The 8,217-nt window shown below is 42.3% G+C and overlaps 1 protein-coding gene across 1 annotated transcript in view; it reads left to right on the top strand.

Moving 5' to 3' along the window:
* Window positions 1–518: 518 nt before the first annotated feature.
* Window positions 519–8,217, top strand: part of Naip (NLR family apoptosis inhibitory protein) — a 53,922-nt gene continuing 46,223 nt past the window's right edge. Inside the window, exons 1-2 of the mRNA XM_021208847.2 lie at window positions 519–618; window positions 6,199–6,240. The gene's annotated coding sequence lies outside the window, so the exon portion shown is untranslated. The remainder of the gene's footprint in view (window positions 619–6,198; window positions 6,241–8,217) is intronic.

Genomic DNA, 8,217 nt, shown 5'->3' with positions numbered 1-8,217 from the left:
GTAAAGGATCAAAGGATCGAGTGNTGGAATGGAATACCCATCGTACTATTCTAGGAGTGGAAACTTTATTGTTTTCGAGGTGGGATCTATGTAAGNTGATTAGAATAAATCATTGAGGTGAAGATCCCGTTGGATCCCAATGAGTTCCTAAGATAGATCAAAAACAGTCCCTGTTCATAGACACATGGTAAATAAAATAATTTTAGAAAATTAGAAACAAAAGNTGATAGGAAGGAGAGAGTGGAAGGAGGGTGTTCAGATGCAGATGTTAGTAGAAGACACTGTGTCTGGGCTTACACTGGTTTGAATGTGAAATGCCCACACAGGCAGCTCATGGTTTGAGAATTTGGTTTCCAGCTANTGGGTAAGAGTTTGGATCCTTTAAGAGGCGGAGCATGGTAGAGGGAGTGGGCCACTGGAGACTCTATAGCCTGGTGCCACTTCCTGCTAGCTTTCTCTGCCCCCTTGCTGCTCATGCTCTGTGACCAGCTGGCTTCCTGCTCCTGCCAAGCCTTCTGTGCCACGAAGAGATACAGATCTTCAGACTGTAAGCAGGAATAAGCCTTCTTTTCTGTGAACTGCTTTTGNCAGGGTTATTTTATCCCAGCAACAGAAAAGGTAACTNCAGGCTGTGCTAGGGGAAATGAAAGTAACTAAGCAAAGCCTTAGTCTCTCAAGGCAGGGCCAGCTCCTTCTCTACAGGGAAGGAGCAGGAAGCTAGAGTTGGGTCAGTGTGTCTATAGATAAGAACATGACCTTTGTCTCATAATTGCTAAGGAAATGATGTGTGTGTGTGTGTGTGTGTGTGAGAGAGAGAGAGAGAGAGAGAGAGAGAGAGAGAGAGAGAGAGAGAGAGAGGGTGGGAGAGAGAGATCATGAGACAACTGTAAAAATATCTAGTCAAAGACTTGAGGATTGATAGAACTCCAGGCAGCCAATGCTGGGCACTTTACATACTTGTGACAAGGAGTGGTAAGGAAACTCCTCCTGGACATTGTCTGATGAAAGAGTGTGCCTTGTCTTAAAAGATTCACCTTGACCAGGTATGGTGGCACATGCTCACAGTCCAACACTCAATAGGCTGGCAGGATGGTGCCAACTTAGAGGCTGCCATGCACTATAAATCAAGGCCCTGATCCCAAACAAATGAAAACCTTCAGTTTGCTGCAACTTTCACAAAAATGTAGGTAGCTATGCAAATCCCAAATTGAGTGAAGTCGATAAAGCATCCTGTGAAAGATTTAACTCTACCCCAGAAGTGGATTTGATATTCCTTTGAGCATTCTGAAATGGGTGGATTGGCCATATGCTTATGCAAAGGTGTTCTTCATTTTGCGATATTTAAAATTTTTTGGTAACTTCATGTCTGAGTACTCATTTACATCATTTCTACCCACCCCTCTCCCATCCCACCAAACTGCCTCTCAGATTCCAGAGCACGTGTTTAATTATCACACACACACACACACACACACACACACACACACACACACACACACTGAGTCCATCTATTGTTGCTCATATGTATATGTGTTTGGGGCTGAGCACTTGCGACTGGATAACACATTAGGGGCTTGTCCCTGATGAAGAATAATTCTCCTCTCAGCAGCCTCTACTTCTTACAGAGATGAGGCCCTGTGACACTTTCCCTATCCACACTGGCGTGTCATACAAGTGTCCTTCTCCAGGTCTTGTTTAGCCAGCCATATTGTTGAGCTACCACGGGTGCAGCTTCCCTGTCGTGTAAGGATACTGTTGACTGTGAGTTTGTCATCCACAGGCCTTATTATGTTGAGGTGTGTTCCCTCCAGTCTTACTCTCTCTAGGACTTTTGTTATGAACGCATGCTGAATTTTGTCAAAGGCCTCTTTTGCATCTCTCATGATGGATGGTTATGCAATGTTTGTCAGTGACAAACAAAACTTGTTTATTACATTTTTTGACTTATAAGTGTGGAGCCATCCCTGCATCTCTGGCGTAAAAGCCAATTTGATCACAGCAGAGGAAATCTTTGATATGTGCCTTTATTTGGTTTGTGAGTATTTTATTGAGAATATTTGCATCCGTGCTCATGAGATGTGTTGCCTTGTCTTGTTTTGGTGCTGAGGAAATACCAATAGAAGAGGATAGAAAGTGTCTCTATGTTTTGAATAATTTGAAAGTAATGTTTGTAGTTCTTTAAAAGTACGGTAGAAAGCCGGGCGTGGTGGCGCACGCCTTTAATCCCAGCACTCGGGAGGCAGAGGCAGGCAGATTTCTGAGTTCAAGGCCAGCCTGGTCTACAAAGTGAGTTCCAGGACAGCCAGGTCTATGCAGAGAAACCCTGTCTCAAAAAAACAAAAAAAACCAAAACAACAAAAAAAAAAAGTACGGTAGAATTCTTCTGTGAATCTATCTGGAGCTGGGCTCTGTTTACACAGATGGATTTTTATTATTCTTTGATCTCCTTATTTATTGTGTGTTTGTTTAGGTTATTGATCTCTTCTTGGCTTAACTTTGAGGGTTTGAAATCTAGAAATCTTCCCATTTCTTTTAGGTTTTCCAAGTTACTGTGGTATAAGTTTTCAAAGCATTCCCTTATGATGTTCTGAGTTTTTGGTGCCTGTTTTGGTGTTTCTCTGTTCATCTCTGATTTTATTAATGTGTGTCTCTTTCCTGTTCTTTTTGTTGACTGAGACAAAGAACTGTCAATCTTGTTCATCTTCTCAAAAAAAAAAAAAAAGATCTTAGATGTAATGATTCTTGTTTCTATTTCATTAGCTTATGCTCTAGTTCTTACTATTTCTTCTGTCTTTGGTTTGTGTCTGGCTTGCTCTTGTTTTTCCAAATTTCTTATTTGTACCATTAAGCCATCTATTTGTACTCTTTATGATTTCTTAATGTAGGCCCTTAGTGCTATACATTTCTAATTTAAAACTTCTCTTAATGTGTCCAAGAGGTTTTATTGTGTTATACTTTCATTTTCATTTAATTACAGTATTTCCTTTCATTCTTGATTTCTTTCTTTTTTTTTTTAAAGATTTATTTATTTATTATACGTAAGTACACTGTAGCTGTCTTCAGACACTCTAGAAGAGGGCATCAGATCTTGTTACGGGTGGTTGTGAGCCACCATGTGGCTGCTGGGATTTGAACTACGGACCTTCAGAAGAGCAGTCGGGTGCTCTTACCCACTGAGCCATCTCACCAGCCCCTCTTGATTCCTTTCTTGACCTATTTATCACGCGGCAATGTGTTGCTAAGTCCCCATGAGTTTCTGTAATCACCAGAGATTCATTTGCTTTTGATTTTAAGCTTGATTGCATATGGTCAGCTAGGATTGTTGTTGTTTTTGTTGTTGTTCTCCTTCAAAAGACCTGTCTATTAGAGAAAGTGAGGCATTAAAATAATCTACTATCATTGAGTTGGAGTTAGTTGGTTTTGAGACCCAGTAGTATACTATTTATTAAATTGGAAGTGCTAGAATGTGGTGCATATGTGTAATGTCTTTTTGGTTAATTGTTGATTAAAATGAAGTGTCTTCCTTTATCTCGTCTACTTTGTTGGGTTTTAGGACAGCAATGCCTGCTTGGTTCCTGGTCCCTTTCACTTCAGATACCTTTGTCCATTTCACAACAATAATGGTTATACAACACCAAGTGCTCAACCCTGAAGTTGTGTATATTGTGTGTGTGTGCCTAGATATATAAAAAACACCCTTCCTCGTCCACTTGGTGGTATGTGCTTGGTGTTACTTGTTTGCATATGATTTGAGGGCCCACACTGGGTATTTGACATCCGGGGCTGATGTCTGGGGAAACTATTTCTCTGCTGTAGTGTTCCTGCCTGCACGCAGACCGGCGCCTTGTCTGCATGGGCAGAACACCTTGGGGTGGGTTCGCACTCTTGCCTGCTGAACCCACTGTGGATCCGAACTGGAGGACGAGAACTCCTAAGAAAGAACAGGCTGCAAAGGAAAATATTGGGGCCTTGACACGTGTCTGATCAAAGCCCTTATCTTTAATGTCAGGACTGGCTTAAATACAAAGAAGGGTTCCCAGCATTCCCCTGAGTCTTTAGAAGTTGCCACGGCGTTCTCGCGATGATGGGCAGTCCTGGCAGTGGCAGGCAGGTGTCCGATGGTGGGCGGTCCAGGTGACGGTGGGCGGTGACAGTGGGCGGTTCGAGGACGCTGTGTTCCGGCTGGTCTGGTGCGCTCCAGCTGCTGTACTCCGGCGTCCCTGTAAAAGGCAGGACCCAACACTCTGCACTTAGTATTCCTTTCTTATCCTTAGCTTTTTGTCTAGGGCAGGGCTCTGGGAGATCCCCTCCATGTCAGCACATCTATTGGTGGTGTCATCGTTCATGACTTGTTTAGGCTGCCATTTTGTTGAGGGTCGTGAATGACGCTCCCCTGTCATTCAGGAGCCATAGTCTCACAGCAGACATCCTGTTTCATTGGCTCTTGAAGTCTCCTGGGCCCTCTTCTGAGATGCTCTCTGTGCCTTAGAGGAAAGGCTCATGTTGTAGATGTATCAGTTGTGCCTAGGCACCCAGGACTAGCTGTCATTCTCTGTAATGGTCTCTGATGAAGGCATTTACTCAGTGGAGGCTCATTCTTCCCATGCAACTCTAGGTTTTGTTAAGGTGACAAAAATGCTAACCAATCAAGGAGTTGAGACCATCAATAATAATGAAGTTATTATTGAAAGTGTGTGTTGAGTGCTGCCATTTCATTGTTGTGTGTGGTCTTAATCCTATTTTGTATTTCAGTAATTATAACTTGGTTTATTTTCTTTAGTCTCTTGGCTATGCTTATTTTCAGTCCAAAGTATTGCTTCTCTGTTGGGCTGACTTACTGGAAGAGAATTCTTTAACCCTGTTTATATCTTGAAAAGTTTTTCTTTGTCCTTCAACTATAAAAGATAGTTTTGTTAGGCATAGTAATTTACATTTGTTTCTTAGTTAGTGTTTCTATAGTTGCAATGAAACACCGTGGCCAAAAACCAAGCTGGGAAGGAAATAACATTCATCTTACATTTCCATATCATAGTCCATCATTAGAGGAAGTTGGGATAGGAACTCAAACAAGGCAGGAACCTGAAGGCAGGAGCTGATGCAGAGGCCATGGAGGAGTGCTACTTATTGGCTTGCTTCTCTGTGGCTTGGTCAGCCTGTTTTCTTACAGAACCTAGATCATCAGCCCAGGGATGCCACCATCCACAATAGTTTGCCCTTTGCTCTATCAATCATAAATTTAAAAAATGCCCCACAGCCTGATTTTATGCAACAGTCTCTCTCAGTTGAGGCTCTCTCCTATCAGATGATTACATATTATGTCAAATCGATATAACACTAGCTGGTATGACTGCTGATCTTGGATTCTTCCCTTTCTTCTGTGCTTATAATTAGAAGACATTGGTCTTTTCATGATGTCCCAAAGGTCTTGCATGTTCCTTTCATGTACTTTTAAAGAGTTTACATATTCTTTCCTTGAATGGCCCAGTTCTTTCATTTTATCTACTACTCTAATATCTAATATTAGAATAACCCTAATATTCTACTTCTATTTGAGCCATTCTATTGGTAAGTCTTTGATTTAATTTAGTTGAAAAGCACTGATTCATTGTACAGATGATTCAAAATTTCTAAAAGTCAAGGGAAAGTGCCAGTTAACCAGATAACCACTAGAAGGGGGCTGGTTAACTGAAGGAAAACACAATCTAACATAAATGGCAAAATTCCTAGCATTTACTTGGGTTACTCTTAAAAATCCCAACTTACAGGGTTAATTTACTACATACCAGATAAAGAAAGGGGGCACAAATATAGGCTAAGTTCCTTAGAAATGACATGTTTTAAGAATTCTGTAAATTATTGTTTTCAAGGTTACTGGGCTTGGGTAGGGTGGATGTTGGAGAGAAGTAGACATATGAGTGGCTTTGAACAATAGCACACTCTTGGAGAACTTCAAGTAGCCATTGTCCAATGGGCTCTGATGAAGCTATATAACCTGTTTCAAAGAAGTACCAGCTACTTGTGACCACTACTGCAGCCTCTCCCCACAGCGCATGCCTGTCACCCAGGATGTCACTGGGATGCTGGGCTGGGAAGCCATGGAGACTCCTTCTCCCTTGGGAAATCAGGTCTCGGTTTGTAAGCAGACTTTAGTTCCTGTTAGAGAGACACAAAGTTCTGATAAGGGAAATCTCATTGCAGGAAACCACCTGAGGAAGAAGCAGGAGCCCGACTGAACTGAAGGTAAAAGGACCTCAGGTGACCGTTAGCCTGACACTACCTGACAGACACCAGAATCCATGGTGGATGTGTGTGGTTGACTCGGCAATTCTTATTTCTGAAATTTACGAATAAGAAAAATGTGGGAAATTTTTCTTGATGTTATTTTAAGAATAAAACATTGAATTCATTTTTATTTATGAGGAAAAGAGGGCAATGGTTTAAATGTTCTACTTTAGGAGAGTAATTAAGTGATCAAGAAGTATTAACAAGGGCTGGAGAGATGGCTCAATGATTAAGGGCACTGGCTGCTTTTTCAGAGGTCCTGAGTTCAATTCCCAGCAACCACATTATGACATATCACCATCTATAATATGATCTGATACTTTCTTCTGTCATGCAGTTATACATGCAGACAGTACTCATAGACATAAAGATAAATAAAATCATTTACAAAAAATTAGGTATTAACAAACTTTAAAACTGGAAGAATCAGAGAGCAAGATGTTTGGCTCAATGTGTAAAAGTACATGTTTTAGGAGCCTGATGACTTGAGTTGATCCCTGTATCCCATTGTAGAGGGAGGTTGGAAAGAAACAAACTGACATCTAAAAGACTTCTGACTTCCAACGAGCTCTGTGGCCTGTGTGTATCTGCATTCACAGCACACACACATGTGAACTCACACTTCACATACACTCACCCACACACACACATTCACAATCATACGAAATCACACACACACACACACACACACACACACACACACACACACACACACACACTTTGTCTTGCCAGGGAAACTGGAATTCTTTTTTTTTTTTTTGTGAAGGTTTTTAGTCTATAACAAAAACAAAAATTTAAAGGACTCAGAGGGAATCTAGAGGACCATTTTCTTAGAGTCTTGAGTGGAAAAACCACACAGGGCAGGCCCGCTGTAAATCTTGGCAGTTGCCAGGAAGAAAGGGATGGGGAAGACAAGGGCATGCCTTTGAGAATGGATTAAAAAAAAACAAAAAACAGACAAGTTCAACAATGAAGGTCAGCGAGCATCTGCATGGAGAGTGGGCAGGGACTCTACAGGGAAACAGGAAGACCAGAGTGTCAGAAAAGCAGGCTTAGAGTTTGGACTGGTGTGAGAGAAAGAGACAGAGAGCAGGGCACAAGTCACACTTTTAACTTAGAGTTCAGAACAGTGGGCAGGGGTAGCACTATCCTGGCGGAAGCCACTGCAGGTGGTGGAGGGGTTGTTGGAGGAGCTTCTGAGAAGTATATGTTCTTCCGCAAGGGGATAAGTATTCCTCCCCTCTCTTCAGCTTGGCTTCAGGTAAACCAGGTGTAGGCTCCTGGCCCAGTGACTCATAGGCTTAGCTAGATTAACCCTAAAAGGAGAAGACAGCATAAGCGACTTCACAATTTTTGGAACAGATGAGAGCATCCTGTCTCTACCAGGGGCCTGAAGTAGAACTCAGATTTCATTCTTTTTGCCAAGAGGAAGTAGCCTTGTGATGGGAAGTGGTGTCCAAAGCTGACTGTAAGGGGGTGGGCCATCCTCGACTGACTCTAAGGTCACTAGCCTCTATTAGCTTCCTAGCACTGACATCTCCTCAAGTGTCAAGACCCTGGAATCATTTAGGAGGTGGTGCCGTATCAGTCTGGCTACTTCTGGTTTACAGTCAAAGAAACTATTGGTTTTCAGTCACCTGCCCTCAAACTGCCCTGAGCAGCTTGTATCTTCTGTTCTTACCTGAAGTAAAATAGAGAACCAGGCAGGGTGATGCAGGCCTGTTAGCTCAGCACTCCAGGTGAAGAAAGGCGAAGACACACATTTGATGCTAACCTGCTCTCTATATTGTATTCCAGGTTAGTCTGGGATATACAGTGAGCCATTGTCTCAAAAAAATGTAAACTAAACTAGCTGGATGATAGTGGCAAAGCATGCCTTTAATCCAAACACCGCAGAGGCAGAGGCAGGGGCAGGGGCAGGGGCAGGGGCAGGGG

This window comes from Mus pahari, chromosome 11, assembly GCF_900095145.1.
Source record: "Mus pahari chromosome 11, PAHARI_EIJ_v1.1, whole genome shotgun sequence".
NCBI lineage: Eukaryota > Metazoa > Chordata > Mammalia > Rodentia > Muridae > Mus > Mus pahari.
This window is presented reverse-complemented; position numbering and strand designations above follow the sequence as displayed.